Source organism: Manis javanica, chromosome X (assembly GCF_040802235.1).
Source record: "Manis javanica isolate MJ-LG chromosome X, MJ_LKY, whole genome shotgun sequence".
NCBI lineage: Eukaryota > Metazoa > Chordata > Mammalia > Pholidota > Manidae > Manis > Manis javanica.
Window position 1 is genome coordinate 53,365,861 of NC_133174.1, and position 21,288 is coordinate 53,387,148.

The 21,288-nt window shown below is 36.4% G+C and overlaps 1 long non-coding RNA gene across 2 annotated transcripts in view; it reads left to right on the forward strand.

Moving 5' to 3' along the window:
- The window catches only part of LOC140847325 (uncharacterized), a 37,345-nt gene extending 24,581 nt beyond the window's left edge, over positions 1 to 12,764 (forward strand). For both annotated transcript variants that reach the window (XR_012127292.1, XR_012127293.1), the window contains exon 3: positions 12,571 to 12,764. This is a non-coding gene — a long non-coding RNA (uncharacterized lncRNA). The remainder of the gene's footprint in view (positions 1 to 12,570) is intronic.
- Positions 12,765 to 21,288: the final 8,524 nt, after the last annotated feature.

Here is a 21,288-nt window from a genome sequence, read left to right on the forward strand (position 1 = left end):
CCAATAGCTCCACCTCCTTCATGGTAAGAATTCCCATTAGTGTCCATAAAGGCCTTATTATTTATTTCTTTTAAGGCAAAGTCTAGTATCCAGTATATTTGCTTATTGACCTGATAGTGGTGTAATCTACCAGGTTAAACTTTTCAACAACTTTCAATTGGTACATAACCATGACTTGAAAGGGAATAACATTAAGCCTCCTAGAAAGCTTAATTGCTTCTCTTTCCAAGCCTCAGAGTGACTGTAATTCTACCAGCAGTCTTATTTGTAGTTTTGACACTGCTCACAGTCTACTAAGCCTTGAAAATGTAAAGACCTCCAAAAGGAGAAATGCATCCCACAAATTCATACTGAACACTGCAAGCAACATCTAAGCTTAGCTTTCTTTTCGAATGGAGAGACAAGACAGGCCTTGGTTGGAGGAGGGGTGAGCTTTGCAGAGAGAGGGTGTAGGACTCCAAAGACAGAAATTATCTCCTCCAATGACATTCTTTCCAAAGAGAAGTTACATACAGATGATTTGGGGGTGTGCAAGGGCTAAGAGGAGACTCCAGTACTTCTGGCCCTGCTGTTATCACATGGAGTTCAAGCCCCTGTGATTCCAAAATTCAATTCCCCTTGTCTTGTTGTCCTTTGTTTTTAGCTACTTCATTTTGTCCACTCACTGGAACTTCTAGTCATTCTTTCCCATTGGTTCCTCACTCAGGGAATTCTGTGCTTTGAGGAATCCTCCTTTTGTATTTTCAACAAACACCCTACCATCACTACCACCATATGTTTACAAACACCTACACACACACCTTCCCTTATACAGTCTTTCCTGATAAAGAGCTAGAAGCCCATGCCTATTGGACTGGTGTCATTTTCTGTCTGGCCTAGCGACTGAATTTTTTGAACTGCCTCTTTCCTCTTGTTAGGACCTCCTAGATCTGAAGATAAGGTAATGTCCTGGAAACATGCACAGCATTTCTCTGGGGAAGACTTTTAGTTCTGCAATGGGCTCAGTAGCCCTGTTGAACAAGAAGGGCATTAAAGGGGAAGTCAGAAAGCCCAGAAAAGGTTCTGGACTCTGCACCTACGTTGTTTTGAGACTGTGGGCAAGTTAAGTATCTCTGAATATCAGCTTCCCCAACTGTTACATGAGCATCATTAGACTTGATGTCTTTTCAGATTAATAAAAAATAAGACCCCTCTATACATACAATACCAGCTATAGCATTGATAGCTACTATTTCTTAATCTTTTACTTCCCCAGACACTGTACTAGACACTACACGACGATTATTTCATTTGGTACTTACAACCCTGCAAGTGGACTCTTACTCTTGTGCCTCTTCTGTCAATCTTTACTCTTTTACACTGCTTCTTTTTTTCTTTGTGGAACTCACCACTACTTGGCATATTGTATAGTTACTGGTTTACTTGTTTGTTGTCTGTCTCCCACTCTAGAATGTAAGCCCTATAAAGACAGGGATTTTTGTATTTCATGTTCATTGCTATATCCCTAGTGCCTAGAAAAGTGTCTGACATATAATAGACACTCAAACACTTTTTTAAAATGAGTGAATTGAATAAATCACCATTTTATAAATGAGACTGAGTTTCAGAATAGTGAAATCTCTTACCTGTATAGAAGGTTCCTGGACAAGATCCAAACCCATATCTGTGTGCCTCCAAAATGATACTGTTAGGCACCACACTATTCTGCTTCCTTCATACCTTTAATGACCACTTATTTCCAGACTTCTGAGTGTTGTCAGGAATAGAGAATAAATGCTAGACATTATTTATGGCTTAGTGAGATTTTATACAGATAGAGACAAGATACATGTGTATAGACATACCAATGGGCACACATACATGTACACACTGATACAAGGTGGATTATTAAATGGGCTTTAAACCTTATGGTTTGGAAAACATCTAGTAACTAGTGTGGAAAGACTTCCTAGAAGAAGTGATATGAAAACCAGCATTTATAGAACTCTTGCTCTGTACTGGGCTCATTATACCTAGGCCTCATCTTGCAGTGAAGACATTATGAATCTCTTTTTCTGGCTAAAGAAATTGAATTTTAGAGACACTAAAGGACTGGCGCATGATCACATAGCTGGTAAGTGTCAAAGGAGATTTCCAACTAAGTTTGGTCTGTTTCCAAAGCCTGTGAATGTCTCCTCCATTCTCTAGGGCTGTACTTGAGCTCATTCAATAAAGATGAGGTGATTTAAGAGGAGAGAAGAGGGGGATGCATAGTTGCTTTAATCAAAGGAGATCACTTTTTCCTTATCTTCAAACCTAATGGTTCCTAGTATGGTATTATGCCTGTGGTAAGAGCACAGAGATTGTGGATGAACAGCAGAGAAAACAGCCCACATCCTTTGAAGCCCAGTATCCAGAGGTCACTGTGACTCTGTGCCTACTTCCACCTTTGTAGCCCACTTTCTTAGAAAAAGGTTGAAAGGGCAGATTAGAATAATTCATCAGTGAGCAAACATTTGTTGAGACCGTTATATGCATGTGGGCATATAGGCTTGGCTGAGCTGGAGGGAAACAGTGGTACAAAGATGAAATCCACAAGGTCCTGCTTGAAAACATGCATATATACAAACCCACAAACCCACAAATACTACATAGAAATGTAGATGCACAGATACATATGGACACTCAAAAACACACATACACACATGGAAATATACAAATGTGTAAAAAATGGCCAGAGGCATAAAATATTAGCACATTGGCACACATCACACACAATATACATGGAGAGAAACAGCACGTAGATACACAAATGATTCACACAGACACAAAAATATACACAGACATGTACAAGGACACATAAACATTGAAACACAGATCCATAAATTCAAGAACATGAGCAGACAATAGCTGCATATAAGCATATAAACACTCTTATAAACACACAGATTCACACACATAAACAATAACCCAAAGATACATGAAAACGTAGGCAGATGTGTTTAAAAGCAAACTAACAATAACAGGCGTCACATACTAAGGGACAGGGGAATGACAGAAACTCATTTGTACAATGGAAGTGCAGAGATAGTAACAAACACCATGTACTTCATTGGTTTAAGAGATTCCCAGAGCAGCTGGAGTGTGTGCTGGGACCTGAGATTTGATTAATATTGGCTAAGCAAAGTGGATAGGGTAGGGAAGGAATTCCAGGTATGATGTAGGGAGAGAGAGCAAAAGCCCAGAAACAGCAAGGGCAAGAATTCTGGTAAAGAGGGAGAAAAATCATTAGATTTCAGCTTTGTGTACATGTAGAAAGGCATGGAGAGAAAAAACTTTGCCAGTATGTGAAGGGTTTTGAAAATCAAGCAAAGATGCTTAAATTTGATACTATAGGCTTTTATGGGATCCATAGAAGGTTTTACAGTAGAACTGAGGCCTGCTGTTGCTGTTGAAAAGTATTTTAGGGCCAAATATGTTGGTAGAATACCAGTGGAATAGGGTAGGGAAATTGGAGGCGGAGGAATGGGAGACTAATAAAACCATTGGCAGCATAACACAGTGGAAAGAGCTTTGGAATGGACATTAGAAGTATTTGGTCCATTCCCTTCTCTGGCTCTCAGGCCTCCTATCTCTACCTTAAAGATGTGATAGTCAGCCATGTATTTTTTTATTTTGTTATCATTAATCTACAATTACATGAAGAACATTATGTTTACTAGGCTCTCCACTACCACAAGTCCACCCCACAAACCCCATTACAGTCACTGTCCAATAGCATAGTAAGGTGTTGTAGAATCACTACTTGTCTTCTCTGTGTTGCACAGCCCTCCCCTTTCCCCCACCCCCCAAATTATACATGATAATCATAATACCCCCTTTCTTCTTCCCCACTCTTATCCCTCCCTACCCTCCCATTCTCCCCAGTCTCTTTCCCTTTGGTAACTGTTAGTCCATTCTTGGGTTCTGTGATTCTGCTGCTGTTTTGTTCCTTCAGTTTTTCCTTTGTTCTTATACTCCACAGATGAGTGAAATCATTTGGTATTTATTTGTCTTTCTCCGCTTGGCTTATTTCACTGAGTATAATACCCTTTAGCTCCATCCATGTTGTTGCAAATGGTAGGATTTTTTTCTTCTTATGGCTGAATAAGCCATGTATTTTTAAACCATGTCCTGGAGATCCCTGAGGGTCCTGTAGGGGTGTGATTGTAGGAGGAATCAGGAGACAATGAGGAGAGGGAGGTCTAGGGGTCTATTTCTCCAGTGGGCTGCTAGAGAGCCAACTTAAGTCCCAAGAGCTGATTGTGTACATTTCTTCCCAAATCCTTGTTCAGTGACATCATATTGATAACTCAAAATCAGTCATGGTAGAAATACTCTCGCCACAAAAGTCAGCAAATGCCATAAGCCATGGCCTTTCTTTTTTCCCTTCAGAGAGATGGTTTTTAAGCATTTACCCATATGCTCCTCACTTCAACATTCTAAACCCATGTTAATCAGAAATCAGAACAACTATGGTATTATCTGCTAGATCTATCCAGATTCCAACATGTCAATTACCTGAAAGAGATCTATGATTTAAATAGTTTGAAAATCACAGGCCTAGCTTATTGTTAAAGGCCCTGTTATGTCTGGACTTACAAGGCTCTGGTACAAGAGCCCAAGCATGAGACTGGGCACATAATAGGTACTGAACAAATGAATATTATGTGCCTTCAATGTTTCTGACACTCTTCTAGATACTGAGGATATAGTAGTGAACTAAACAGACATGGATCTTACTGTATAGTGACAATAGATATTAAACAAACAGCCAAGCAAACAGTATGGAAAGACAAAGTAAAATTACACATGATATGGTTCATCTATGAAGAATACCAACATAAACACTGAATCTTGCTCTCAACACCAAAAATAATCTATGAATTTATTGGGAGAGTGGGAAAACAAGAAATATGCATGAGTGTGTATGTGCAGGATTGGAGTGAGTGGAAGTACGGGAGCAAATGAAAGCTAGATAACTATCTTCTGTGGAAGATAGAAGAAGGAGTAGCAATATAAGCATGTTATTGGAGTTATGGAGTCAAAACCCAAAAGTGTCATTTAAAAACACTGAAAATCATTATGTCTGAGGGAGGGGAAATCATCATAGAAGCTAAGCATCATAGAACTATTTGATGGCTTTGATTATACGTATGATTAACTGGAACATACATGTATTGTGTATAATATGTCAGGTGGTGATGAGTTCATAAAGTTAAAATAAGGCAGCACTATGGGACAGGGAGTGTGGTAGGTAGAATCCTGAACCCCAAAAAGTTCCACATGCTAATTTCCACAACCTAGGAATGAGTTTATTTACATGGCAATGGAGAATCAAATTTGTAGATGGAATTAAGGTTACTAATCAACTGACCTTGACAGAGAAATTATTTTATATTATCCAGGCAGTGTCAGTTTAATCATAGGGGTCCCTAAAAGAGGAAGAAGGGGATAGAACAGTCATAGAGAAACATCTAACTACAGAAAAAAAGACACAGAGAGGTGCAACCTATTTAGCTTTGAAGATGGAGGAAGAGAGCTCTGAGCCAAGGAACATGGGTAGCCTCTAGAAGCTGATAATGGCAAAGAAATAGATTATCCCCTAGAGCCTCCAGAAGGGAATGCAGTCCTGCTGATATCATCATATTAGTTCAATAAGACCAGTGGCAGAAATCTGACTTCTAGAATTGTGAGATAATAAACTTATTTTGTTTTAAGCCACTTAATCTGTGATAATTTGTTATGGAACTGACATGAAAATAACACAGGCTCCTTTTAGATTTGGCAGAGTGAAACAGTTTTGTCCTTATTGTGCCTCAGTTCTTCCAAATTATAAAACCAGTATAATTGATCAGTCTACTGGAACAACCAAAAATGGAGAACCAAGAGTTCCTATAGGACATTTGACTCCCTCCTTTACCTATAATTTCAGACCCATACTTAGAATTACAGAAAGTCACAGCTTAGAGAATCCTTTGAAATAATCATGGGTGCTATTTTGCCTCAATTGTACAGATGGGAAAAAACTTGAAGCTTAGTGTAATAGAGTAATAAGTGGTATGTACTCTCTGAAGAAACATCATTTGAAGTGATGAATTAAATGAGGGAGCAGACTTGCAGATATCTAGGGAAAGATTATTCTAAGAATGGAAAGACTTTGAGGAGGGAGCATACCTGGCATGTTCAAGTAGATATAATTGGAGCAGAGTGAATGAAGGGGAGAATTGGTAGAGAATATGATAGGAATGGGAAGTATATCATGTAGAGTCCTGTAGGTCATTTAAAGGATTTTAGCTTTTACTCTGATATAAGGAATGACTGGAGGGATATGAACATGGGGATAGCAGGATCTGATTTATGTTTTAAAAAGATTTACCTGGCTTCCCTGTGGTAGACTCTAGAGGGGTAAGGGTAGAAGCAGTATGATCAGTCTGGATGTTTTTGCAACTAATGAGTACATGTAAGATGGTGACAGTAAAATTGGACTAGAGGAATATGTCAGAGATTGGGGAAAGAAGAGTGGCTAGGACTTGGCTATGTGTCAGAGTGAATCATGGCCAAATGGAAAGCACAGATATAGCTCATGTGGTAGATGTGGATGTGCTGGGCAACAATAAGGCCACAAATAGAACTCAAGAAATGCTGAAGGGAGAGGCCATCTTTAGCAGAGGATAATTTGGGACCATACACATGGAAATAGAAGTGATGGGACTCCAGCGCAGAGATGTCCTCCTAGAGAGAAAATGGATGAACTGGAGCTCAGGAAATAGGTTATGGCTAGTGGGAGATCTTTGACAATCATTTAGAGATAACTGAAGGTGAAGCTATGGGAGCCGGTCATATCCCTAAAGAGGGGAAAGTAAAGAAAAAGAAGCAAGCCAAAAATGGAGAACCAAGAGTTCCTATAGGACATTTGACCCCCTCCTTTACCTATAATTCCAGACACATACTTAGAATTACCGAAAGTCACAGCTTAGGGAATCCTTTGAAATAATCATGGGTGCTATTTTGCCTCAATTGTACAGATGGGAAAAAACCTGAAGCTTAGAGAGAAAAAGGAATTTGTTCAAGGTTACACAGTGAATGTCAGTGTCGGAAGCAGACTAGAACTCACACTACTTTTAGCTACATCACACTGCCACTTATGCTATTTATGAAGGTTCTACTCAATCACCCTCAGAAATATATTTGAGAGAGGCTCCTTTTAGATTTGGCAGAGTGAAACACTTTTGTCCTTATTGTGCCTCAGTTCTTCCAAATTATAAAACCAATATAATTGATCAGTCTACTGGAACAACCAGGAATGTACTTGAAAATCAAGACTGGATCCATTGGTTACATTCATGCACACACAAAAAAGGGAAATGAACAAAAAAACGAAACAAGTTTATGCCACTAGATCATTTTTTGACTGAAAAATAAAAATAAAAATTTCTTGAGCTTAAGGTGACAGAAAAAAGGGAAGTGAGACAGTTGTAACTGAGTGGGTAGATGTGATATATACACCTTGCCCAAACTTTATGAGTTTCCTACTATCACCTCGTCTACTCACTGAGAGTAGAGCAAGTGACAATGACATCCCAACACCTGGGAAGGTCCCTGGCAAGCTGTGCCTGCCAATCTTTCATTTAGATCCTTCTTGAATGGACTTTCAATTTAATTCCATTTCATTTCACCAAAAGGTTCGACTAGAGACTGTGTCAGGCTTGTGTTAGGTTCTTTACAAGGATTTTCTTTATTTAACCCTTATAACAAGGCTATAAGGAAGGTATTAATTTTATTCACATTTTACAGATCACAAGGGTAAGGATCCAGGAATGTAGATAACTTCCTGAAGGTCCATGGCTAATTTGAAGCTGAGCTGTGAATTGAACCTATGCAGTCTGTAGCTAGAGTCCACGTTCTGACGACCACTATCTAATACAAAGTCTTGCACTACGAGTTTCATCTCTGCAATTCTGGGCCCAGCCAAGGGCTTGATATGTGCCAGGTACTTAGTGCCTGTTAAATTTAACCAAATTGAATGTGAAAGGTGTTATAACTAGTTTAAAGTACTATAAGACCATAGAGGAATGAAGGTTTAAATCCCCAAAGGTAGGGGAAAGCTTTGAAGAGGAAGCGGTGCATTTGAAATGGGCTTTGAATATGTGATATGTCTTCTGTAGGAAAAGATGGGATGAATGATGGGGTTACTTAAAGCCCAGGGTTCCGGACAAAGCAGAATAATTTTTGAGTGGGTAGGTGACTTCCTCTTCGGTATCTTTAGCCTTGGCGAATATGCTAGACTTCAGCTGCTAGATGTGCGCATCTGTTTTGCCTCAGGACAGGATTTGACTTAGGGTATGCCCAAAGCTATGCAATTGCACACCATATAATAAAATTTCTGGTTACATAAGCTTACATTCCTTCAGCACATACCATCTGGAAGATTTCAAGAAAGTATCTGTGTCCATACTAGTAAGTAGAAACAAATAATCCAGCATCAGAGTTTCATTAAAAAATAGGCAGATTTATAGAGTTAGAAAACAGATTAGTTGTTGCCTGTGGCTGGGTGATGGAGGGAAGAAGGAATGACTGTTAATGGGTTCAGGGTTTCTTTGGGAGGTTATGAAATATTCTAAAGTTGATTGTGGTGGTGGCTGCATTATTCTGTGAATTTACTAAAAAGCATTGAATTGCACACTTTACATAAGTGAACATTGTGGTCTGAAAATTATCAATAAAGCTATTAAAATTTCATTAGAGTTTTGGAAGAATTTTTAATGGCCTAGAGAAAGTTTACAATACAATGTTAAGCAATAAAGCAGAACATGAAATTGTACATAAGCCACAATCCCAAGTTGGTTAAAAATATGATGGACATTTATATAGTATTTTTTTTCTCTTAAGTTTTCTGTATTTTTCAATTTTTCCCAATGACCGTTTATTTTATTTAATAATTTATTTTTATAATTATATATATATATATACACAGTAAGCATCAAATATTAATACTTGTTTTTAATTTGTAGGCCTAAAATAAAAATTTTTAGGCCTACAAATTAAAAAAATCTTTTCCAATTTTTCTACAATTAAAATGCATACTTTTAATGATCAGAAACAACTAAAGCATTTGAAAATATTATAAAATATCCATTGTATATTAGGGCATCTACACATAAATAATAAAAATAATTTAAATAAACAAATGAAAAAATGAGCAATTGTTAGGAGACAACTTACACAAGAAGTAATGCATTTTTCTGGTAAACTCTTGGGAATATACTAAACCTCACATCTCATTCTGTAGATGTTATTCTACAGAAATATTTAGACAAGTGTACAATGAAATACAAATTAGGATGCTTATTTTCCCATTGATTATAATAGGGAAAAACTAGAAGCAATTTGAATGTCCATCAATATGGAAGTGAATATGTTCATCAATAAGAACTATAATTTAGAATTGTTTAAATAAATTAGGGTTCATCAATACAATAAAGAATGCTATGAAGCTATTAAAAATGGGGTAAATGTACATGTACAGATACAAAAAGATGTTCACAGATAATTCATAATTAAAGAAAGCACATTTTAAAAGAGAATATATGTGTCGATTTAAAAAATAGGTTAATATATGCATAGGACAATTCTTTGCAGGACAGTGACAAACTGTAATCTTTGGAGTGGAATTAAGGAAAACTTTCACTTTCTACAAAGGAAGAGGATTGAGTTTTAATTCTAGACCTGCTACTTACCAAGGCATGGGACCTTATATGCAACTTCATTTTTCTAAGCTCCGTTTTCTCATATGTAACAGAGGGCTAAAAGTTGTACACATTTAATAAGGTTGTCTTGAGGTTAAAATGGAAAATGCATGTAAGCATTCAATAAACATCAGTTATTCAGTTTGGTGTCATTCTAATTTTTAATAATTTCCATGCATTGTTTCTGAAATCAGAAAAAAATGCTAAAAACCATTAAAAATTCAAATAAAAATGCAATAAAAAGTTTAAAAAATCCACATTCAGATAACGGTTTGATGACTTTGTCAGAGTAGCAAACAAGAAGCAGAAATTGCCTAAAACTTCACTATAGCAAGCAGAAATATATTGGAAACTGAAATATTTTTACGTGCATTATCACAACTCTGTCAGTTGTCATTTACACACTGTAGACAAGGTAGAAGCTCTGAAGTTATATAACATGCTCAGGGGCAGCACACAGTGGAACCAGGAATCTTACTCTATTCTGTGTCCAAGTTTGTGCTCTTCCATATTGTGCAACACTGCCAGATTAATTCAAGTGAAGAGTGAATAAACTTTCCCTTGTGCATCCCCTTAGTCCCTTGCTCAGCATCACCTTTCACACACCCAGACTGTTTCTTTGCTGTAGGGCCTGGAAAGTGGAAGTAGAATTGCCTATGTTCTCTTCTGGGAGATTTCCAGACTGAACCAAGAGTAGCTATGTGTCCTGCTAAGTCATGGGCTTTTACTGACCACAGAGGTTGAGAACCCTTGAGCAAACAGAATTATTTTCTCACTGGTTTGGGAGCAAAGCAGAAGTGGCAAAAGCTGACAAAGGCCAGCTGGAGCAGGGATGGTGAAATGGGCATAAATAACATACCCTCATGAACAGGACCAGTATAAATGTTCTAAACTTAATTCTACTCCTATATTTATAGTTTGCTCTATCTTATCCCTTATCTTAGAGGTACTAGGTACTCTTCATCTTTTCACACCTCTTTCACATACTCCCATGTGCTGCTCTCTCCTCTTTATCCTTATAGTCAAACTTCTTGTTGAGATTCTGTGTAACTCATAGCTGGACTATTAAAAGCTTATTCTCATGGACCTAGTTATCTCAAATTTTTATTTAAATTCACACAAAACATTCTACACTGACCATCTTTTTCAGTCCTCAAAAATCTTCACCAATTCCTCCTCATCTGACTTAATTATCCAAGTCCTTAAACCCAGACTAATATCCTGTATGTTCTAGCAGAGGGTAGGTAGAAGTTGGGAACACAAATACGACTTCATTATAATTTTTGGTGTCTGATAGAATGTGAGCTCCATGAGGGAAGGATTTTGTATATTATATTTACTGATATGTCACAAGTGCTTTAGAAAAGTGCTTGGAACCTATTGGGAGCTCACTAAACTTTTGCCAAATGAGTGAATGAATGAACATTATAGGATCTTGTAGTTCATTCTCTTCCTTTCTAGAGCTCAAAAATGTATCAAATCTGCTCTTAATGCTTAGAGTCATATATTCTATGGAATAAGAATATAATTTTTCTCAAAAAGTATTTCTAATTTCTAGAACAACTCACTGCTAGGGTTTGTTCTTTTGTTCATGTACTCACTCATTCAGTTGCTGAATGCCTACTATGTGTCTGACGCTGGTATCAGAAATGAAAAAAAAATGAGCACAAAATATTCCTGTTTTTTGGAAATCCAGAATCCAGAGTAGGGTATAGATGCAAAATAACTAATTAGGCTTTTAAGCTGCATAATAAGTGTCATGTTATATATACTAAATAACAGCTCAGGAGTGGAAACAGGAGAGATCACCTTTAATTTCTTTCTGTAATATCACCTTTGATATCTCCCTTAAATCCCAATATATATCTTTCCTGTAGCAGCCTAAGCTCATTGAAGTGTCAGCAGAAAATAGATGCTGTTTAGCAGAGCTTCCATGACTGTTAGCAAGGAAGCCTCCTTAACTTAATACTCCTTCTCCCAACCTTTTCTTCTCTGTAATATAATCCCAGTTCCATTAGTCTTCCTTCACAGATCATGGTCTTTTGACTTGAGAGTCCTTAGTAGATTTTCTTCCTAATGACTATTCTCATAAGCTGTTGTAATCAATCCCATGACTGGGAAGTTGGGAAACTAAAGGACTCTCAGAGGGTGTGCTGACTGAGATGTAAAAATGCCCTTGATGACCCAATTGTGAAAGCAGCCTCCACTCCCATAGAGAATGGAGCAAACTGGATCATGTAGCAATGGGTGAAGTTGGGGAACAGAAAGCAAGTGAAAGAAACAACCAAGACAGACTTAAAAGGAGTTACCAGAATGCACAGAGTTGCAGAGGTCACTACCACCTGTACTTCCTTGATTGGCTTGGTCACTGTCACCTAGATGAAAAGTTGTGATACTAAATTTTTACTATATTTCTCTGTAAGGCTGTTTCTGGCTGGCACTACTGAACATGACTTATGAACAGATCTAAAAGCCCAGTTACCTGCAGCAAGCCTGGTTCAATGGAACTGTATGGGTGTTGTGTCATGTGAGGTATACAAAGTGTCCAACAGTTGATGCTTCTTTCTTCTATATACATGGCCACATAACAACTCAAATACAGCTGTTGTCCATCTCCACTTTGGAAGCCATTGCAAGGGAATAGCTCACAGCCCTGCAGTTAATGATACTTTCATATGTTTGTCTCCCTTTAATTGCTGCAATTTCTAAAGGTGAAAGTTATACACTACTGAAGTGTCAAAAAATACATTTTCAAGAGCATTTAACTTTTCCAAAGTCTTGATAAACATTTTATGTCTTTCAGGTACTAAGAAGAAACATATACTTCTTGTACTATCTTGGGCCACATATCCATGCTGTTGCTGGTCGAAGGAGTTTCGAGGTTTGCTTCGTTCCAATTACCAATTGAAGGAGTTTCAATTACAGGGCAAGTTCCCAACTTTATGTCTAGAAAGTCTCTATTATTTATTATAATCTCAAATAAACTGTATCAAATTAATCATATATAAAGCACTGTTTCTAAGTCTTCATTATACTTTAGACTCATCTGGATGACTTTGAAAAGTTTCAATATCCAGATATTATCTCAGACAAATTAAAATTTTAGGAATATTTAAGTGTGTCCCAGACATCAGTATTTTGTAAATCTCCCCAGCCAATTCCAATGTGCAGCCAAATTTGAGGAACATTGCCTTAATCACTGTGTAAATCCAAATGTTATTTGAGTTACTCTGATGCTAGATATAACTAGAAAGATTTCCAGGGATTACCGTTTCTTCTTTCTTTCTCATTTTTGGTATGTACACACATAAGAAATACTATGCTAGGGAATCAAACTAAGTACTACCCTTGGTGAACACGTGATCAAAATGTAGAACTGGGGGCTCACCAGTCATGGGAGGAAGTCTTATGATTTGTGAAAGTGAATAAATAGAATAAAGTGAAAGGGGGGATCTTGGAATTCGATAACAGGTGACAAATGCCCTCCCAACCCAATAGTCCCTCAAATTACTATTATGTAATACTTTCCTGTATGTAAAGGGACACACCCATATTAATTATTTGGTAAGTTTCCTACTCTGTAATTTCTTTTTGTGATTTATTTATTATTATTATTATTTTTTCCTTTTACAGCTATTTTATTTTTGGAATGTTTTTTTTTTCTTTTGTTATCATTAATCTACAATTACATGAAGAACGTTATGTTTACTAGGCTCTCCCCTACCCCAAGTCCCCCCCACAAACCCCATTATAGTAAGATGTTGTAGAATTACTACTTGTCTTCTCTGTGTTGCACAGCCCTCCCCTTTCCCCCACCCCCCAAATTATACATGATAATCATAATACCCCCTTTTTTCTTCCCCGTCCTTATCCCATTCTACCCTCCCATTCTCCCCAGTCTCTTTCCCTTTGGTAACTGTTAGTCCATTCTTGGGTTCTGCAATTCTGCTGCTGTTTTGTTACTTAAGTTTTTCCTTTGTTCTTATACTCCACAGATGAGTGAAATCATTTGGTAATTGTCTTTGTCCACTTGGCTTATTTCACTGAGCATAATACCCTCTAGCTCCATCCATGTTGTTGCAAATGGTAGGGTCTGTTTTTTTCTTATGGCTGAGTAATATTCCATTGTGTATACGTACCACATCTTCTTTATCCATTCATCTACTGATGGACATTTAGGCTGCTTCCATTTCTTGGCTATTGTAAATAGTGCTGCAATAAACATAGGGGTGCACCTGTCTTTTTCAAACTGGAGTGCTGCATTCTTAGCGTAAATTCCTAGAAGTGGAATTCCTGGGTCAAATGGTAAGTCTATTTTGAGTATTTTGAGGAACCTCCATACTGCTTTTCCACAATGGTTGAACTAATTTACATTCCCACCAGCAGTGTAGGAGGGTTCCACTTTCTCTACAACCTCGCCAAAATTGGTTATTGTTTATCTTTTGGATGGTAGCCATTCTTACTGGTGTGAGGTGATATCTCATTGTGGTTTTAATTTGCATTTCTCTGATAACTAGCAATATGGATCATCTTTTCATGTGTCTGTGGGCCATCTGAATTTCTTCTTTGGAGAACTGTCTGTTCAGCTCCTCTGCCCATTTTTTAATTGGATTATTTGCTTTTTGTTTGTTGAGGTGTGTGAGCTCTTTACATATTTTGGATGTGAAGCCTTTATCGGATCTGTCATTTATGAATATATTCTCCCATACTGTAGGGTACCTTTTCATTCTATTGATGGTGTACTTTGCTGTACAGAAGCTTTTCAGCTTGATATAGTCCCACTTGTTCATTTTTGCTCTTTTAGTCCTTGCCTAGGGAGATATCTTCATGAAGAAGTCACTCATGTTTATGCCCAAGAGATTTTTGCCTATGTTTTTTTCTAAGAGTTCTATGATTTCATGACTTACATTCAGGTCTTTGATCCATTTTGAATTTACTTTTGTGTGTGCTGTTAGACAATGATCCAGTTTCATTCTCTTACATGTAGCTGTCCAGTTTTGCCAACACCAACTGTTCAAGAGGCTTTCATTTCCCCATTGTATATCCATGGCTCCTTTATTGTATATTAATTGACCATATATGTTTGGGTTAATATCTAGACCCTCTATTCTGTTCCACTGGTCTGTTGGTCTGTTCTTGTGCCAGTACCAAATTGTCTTGATTACTGTGGCTTTGTAGTAGAGCTTGAAGTTGGAAAGCGAGATCCCCCCTCCCCAACTTTATTCTTTCTTCTCAGGATTGCTTTGGCTATTTGGGATATTTTTTGGTTCCATAAGAATTTTAAAACTATTTGTTCCAGTTCATTGAAGAATGCTGTTGGTATTTTGACAGGGATTGCATTGAATCTGTAGATTGCTTTAGCAGGATGGCCATTTTGACAATATTAATTCTTCCTAGCCAAGAGCATGGGATGAGTTCCCATTTGTTAGTGTCCACTTTAATTTCTCTTAAGAGTGTCTTGTAGTTTCAGGGTGTAAGTCTTTCACTTTATTCGTTAGGTTTATTCCTAGGTATTTTATTCTTTTTGATGCAATTGTGAATGGAATTGTTTTCCTGATTTCTCTTTCTGCTAGTTCATCATTATTGTATAGGAAAGCAACAGATTTCTGTGTATTAATTTTGTATCCTGCAACTTTGCTGAACACAGATATTAGATCTAGCAGTTTTGGAGTGGATTTTTCAGGTTTTTTTTATGTACAGTATCATGACATCTGCAAATAGTGACACTTTGACTTCTTCTTTACCAATCTGTATGCCTTGTATTTTTTAGTTTTGTCTGAATTTCGTGGCTAGTACCTCCAGTACTATGTTGAACGGCAGTGGGGAGAGTGGGCATCCCTGTCTTGCTCACAATATTAAAGGAAAAGCTTTCAGCTTCTCACTGTTAAGTATGATGTTGGCTGTGGGTTTGTCATATATGGCCTTTATTATGTTGAGGTACTTGCCCTTTATACCCATTTTGTTGAGAGTTTTTATCATGAATGGATGTTGAATTTTGTCGAATGCTTTTTCAGTATCTATGGAGATGATCATGTGGTTTTTGTCCTTCTTTTTATTTTTGTGGTGGATGATGTTGATGGATATTAGAATGTTGTACCATCCTTGCATCCCTGAGATGAATCCCACTTGATCGTGGTGTATGATCTTTTTGATGTATTTTTGAATTTGGTTTACTAATATTTGTAAACCATTATATTTAAATTAAATGAGCATGCTATTTCTGAGATAGGTTGATTTAAAACAATGGCAAAATCCTTCCTTTTCCTTGAAATTGATTTTATTGGAGAGGCTATAAAAACACGTGAAGAACTTTGCAAAATATAAGAGACATAAAATAAGTAAATAGGTAAGGGAGTATAATTGATGAGAGTTAAAGAGTAAGAAAGTGGAACAAATTGGCCTCATAAATCTTTAACTTGAAGTTTTCATATCCATATTGACATGTTTTATATGTTCCATTTATCACGTAGATGACCTAGATTCTAAGTGTGGTGGTGCCCACTTGTTGGGCAAATATGAATATTGATGTAAGAAAAGTTCCATATGAAAGCTGTTCCAAGTTGATGAAAAACACCACAATGTTTCTGAAGCACAGTTAATTCTATAGAAATTACATATATGTCAGTGTGTACTTGGAGCAACTAGAGGTACTAGTTGTGGAAATGGGAGATATAGTTGAGAAATAGTTCATAGTGAAGGTATCCCTTTCTAACATGCCATTTGTTCCCCAACTTCCTTATGTTTTAGGGGAATGCTTGGCTAGCATATGACTCTTGGAGATATTGCACAAGGTTTTAGCTGGGATTCAAGCCATTGAGTAAAGAGAATCTTTTGACTGGAGCAACAGATGACCACTGGTATATAAAAATAACATTTAATATTGAAAATTAAATTTATGAAATAAAAACTGTATATATAATAAAACGAGTTTTAATTATTAAAACTGTAAAATAAAAGTACCTGAAAATTTTAGGAAAGCTATTAGTTCTACCTGTTAAATATTAACAAAAAATCCTGCTTTCATAAACAGATCCAACTGTCCCAGGAAACCCTCGAATGATATAATTCATTTGCTTTTAGTAGAATCAAGATACATGGATTTGCTAACTATTTAGAAAACTGCTGTAATATGTGGTATTTAACACAAATTTCTGCTGTAAACATTAGTAAGGTATTAGAATGTTTAGGACTTAAATTTTTAAATTGTATTCCCCATCTTTTATCTCTGGTCTGAATTTTATGCAAGATATTAAATATTGCTTAGGTACCAAGATATAAAAATTTTAGCTACAGTTTAAAATAACACTGCTTAAGAAATACATTAGATAGCCAAAGGTCATGGGATTTCCTGTTTATTTTCCAGAAGGTAGCTTATTGTGGGGTAACTCAAAATAAATTCAAGTAGAAGGCTCAATTATGATGGACTCTTCAATAAAACTGGCAATAGGTTTGAGAAGCAGCAAAGGTAATAGTTTGTATTCTCCATGGGTTTCTGCAGATAACTGGGGTTCAAATATTTCAACAGAATTTGTAGCATATTCTGGTGGAGAAGAAACATTCAGGGCTATATAATCATGGCCACATTAATCTGGTAAGATATTCAATGGGTTCTTCAGAACACCCAAGAGGAGATTGTCAGAATCTTGAAATATTTCTCCAAAGTTGCTTATTGGCACCCTATCAAATAGGGAAAGGAGGAGACTTTTCATGTGCTGTACCACCTACTTGTTGGTAGACAGACAATGCTTTATACATAATGTGGGAGAAGATGGGATAAGACTCACAAGTCTTACACTTCTTAATGTATCATAGCACAGGATTAGGGTTATTTTCTAACTCTTCTGAGTCACACTCTCCAAGCTGGCCATTGGAGAGAGATCTCCAGCATGAATGATGTACTCTTATCTCTGGTGTTAGAAACTAATATCAGCCTCCCCTAAATATATCTACTAATTCAATCTTCTTGATGCTTCTACTGGAGAATAAAGATCTTTAATGTAGTTACATCAGCATCCATTGATTTCAGAATAGTGGTGACCACTAGAATATAGATCTCTGCAGGATGCACTTTCCACAAAATCTAAGGCAGACTAAGGAGGACTAGGCTCAGTAAGCAACAAAGGGGGTAGTTTCTAAGAAAGAACTTCTTTGGATATCATGAAAAAAAAACCAAATTCATTACAGCAAATTCATTTAGTAACTTTTTCATGATTTTTATCTTAAAATCAGAGAGATCATATAATATTCTTTTAAGTTTATGTCATAGTTTTCAGGGCTCTTTCACATACTGTTATTATCTCATTTGATATTCACAAGAATTTATGAAGCAACAAAAGCAGTTACTATTATCCTTAGATGGTACAAAAGTCAATTTATATTCACAGAGTTAAATAACTTTCCCAGAGTCATCTTGATTGAGAGTGGTGGGGCTAGGACTAGAACAAAAGTCTTGATCCCTCTACAAGTATGCTTTCATACCTTTTTCCCATTGGCTTCAAGTAAACTTATCTCTGCTTCTTTATTTTCTATTAGGCTCTAGTCAGAAAGAGAAATCATGGCATCTTTATAAGCCAATCATTCTTAGAGATTAAGTTAAATATTTTGGGTAGAAAGACTATCTCTTGAGAGATTAACAAAATTGAAGGAAGAATATTTTAATTTACTTTATATTCTAAAGACTGTAGTTTTCTGAAACAAAACAAAATGAAGAAAATAGCAGTAGACTCATAGACATTGAGAAGTGATTGGTGGTTACCATGGGTGTGGGGTTTGGGGTGGGTGGGTGAAAAGATGAATGGGATAAAGAGGTACAAAATCTCAATCATAATATAAATTAGTCATGGGCATGAAAGCACAGCATAAACAGTATATAGTCAGTAGTTCTGTAACATCTTTCTATGTGGACAGTAACTATACTAGCTGGATTAAGGATTTAATAATGTATGTAACTGTCGAATCACTATGTTGTATAATTGAAAGCAGTATAATATTGTACGTCAACTATATTTCAATAAAAGTATTTTAAAAAATTGTAGTGTACTAGCTGTTCTTTATACAGGGAAGAGCAACCCAATTGATGGTGTAGTGAGAACCAGCTCTATGATGTAGACTCAGTTGTCATTTATCTTGAACTAATATTGACCAATATTTACCTGCCAAAAGACAAAAGCATATGTAGTAAATATTGGGTTGAACATGAATGATGAGACCCATCAAACATGTCTAGTCTGCCTGGCAGAAAGAAAAGAACACTCCTTTAAGGTCATCTTGGCTAAATAATATAGTAAGAACCAATTCATATCAGGGTCTAGTTGCATTACTCACTGGCCAATGACAAAAAATAGTTCCATCCAGAAATCATCCCTAGCTGGAGAAAATAGTTATGGGAAAGTAGAAGGGTTTTACTCATTTTTTGTCTTAAAATAGTAACAATGTTATTAAGACCTTATTAAGCTAACAGAAATAAACCCATAAGAACAGTATTAAAGACAATTATCTGCCAGGAATTATTAAGTTTCCCTGCTATTCACAGGAAGTTGAAGAAAATCTTAATAAAGATTATTTTAAAAAGCAGATGTTCTTCTGCTCTTTTTGGTCCTCTTACAATATCCAGTTATAATTACGGCTATTTACTACTTCACTAAGCTGGTCTCTGATACATCTTTTATGAGGACCAAAGTAATAAAGCATTGAAAAATTTTTTACTACTTGAGATTAAACTTTTCTGTAATCAGTCAATATTAGGGCAGAGAAGACAAAGCATAAGTAAGACAGTGGGAGGATATAGATGACATGCTCTAAGCCATCATGTTTCTTTCACTTAGCCAAAAAGTTTTCTTGCTAATAACATATTACCATGGCAATACAAGCCCTTACAGCTGTGTAGTATATAAAAAGCAATATGGAAGAGAAGAGAAATAGAACTTACATCTATTCCTGCCATAACTTCAATATTGAGTAAAGTTTCAGTTGCACTTGTCATTAAAGTAGGACATTCAGAACTGTCTGAAAAGAAAAATAGAAGAAATTATAAACTAGGTTCTCTAAAGACAGTAACTTAAAATTTAAACCTCTAGTTATGGGAAAAAGGGATTTTACACAATAGTGAAAGGCAATGTAAAAAGAAGAAGAACTTTGGGTACATGAAAAACTACTATTAAAGCATCATAATGAATTTATTATTAAATTCTATATAATGATTACCTTCATATTGACTATTTTAAGTTATTAGAACAAGTAAAACAACACATAATAAATAAATTGGTATTACTATGGGGAAGAGAGGCTATAACAGCTTCTCCATTTTCCAGTTCAGAAAACCAAAACATAAATACCATATACACTAAAATGGTGGCAAAGCTAATAGAAGAATTCAAATATTCTTAAATCCCAAGGTCAAATATCCTCAGTGTCAGTTGTCATATATCATTCTCTCTTTTTTGTTATTGTTGAATAACCTACATAAATGCAGTAAAGTCTAAAAAAATGAATTTCTAGACTTACTTTACTGACATATCATGGTCATAAGTAAGTAGCAATAACTTTTGCTTCCCCAATGTAACTTCAATACATTGCATGTGCATCTCATCTGTTGAATGACAAATGGAGGAGTGGAGAATCAGTAAACTCTGCTTCCAAGCAGGATGGAAAAAATGGTAATCTAACTGCCATGAGACACACAACCCTGATTCTAATACCAGAGTTAATCTTTGAGAAAATTCCCCAAACATAATAAATGTCACAGATTATGGCAGGTCTTCAACCAAGAAACCACAAACTATATGGTAATTTCCAGTTATAGATATTTTACTTCCAGACAATAAATCCTATTGTTATTCATAAGATTTCAGCACATAATTTACTGCTTATAATTCAGCCAGAGTAGCCTTCTAAGTATCATACCAGATTTTGTAACTTGAAAAGGCCCAGAAAAGGATGGAAGAAGAAAACATATTAGTCTAGATTAGTCTAGATTAGATCCTAGGAATATTGAATAGGAAGTATTCTTCAACCCAAGAAAGCTCTCAGCCCAAAGGATATCTTTTTGCTCATGTGGTTCCAGGTAAGCACAACAAATCACTTCACCATCCCCAGTCACAACAGAGTAAAGTGCAAGGTACTGCAGCATGTAGCTGGCAAATTCAAATGACCTCCAGGGTCCTCCTGTCTATGAGATTCTATACATATGCAATTTAGGCTTTGAAATAACTGTATTCCTCCTGGCTTTCTCAGCAGGTGAGAGTTTCAGACTTGGGGGTAGGAGGACATAAATCATTTGTGAATGAGCAAAAAACTTGTATATTTTGACTCTACCTTATGGCACAGCTATTGACTTCACTTAATGGTGTCATTCATTAGGAAAAATTAGGTGCTCTGAGGAACATTTGTGGTTATTAGTGTCAACTATTAACATTTAATCTGATTTCAGGAGGCCCAGATGCAACTAGATTCTTGTAGCCCACTAACACAGAGCGCCTTGTTCTTCCCCATAGCATTCTCAATCTAGTAGAACTTGAACTCA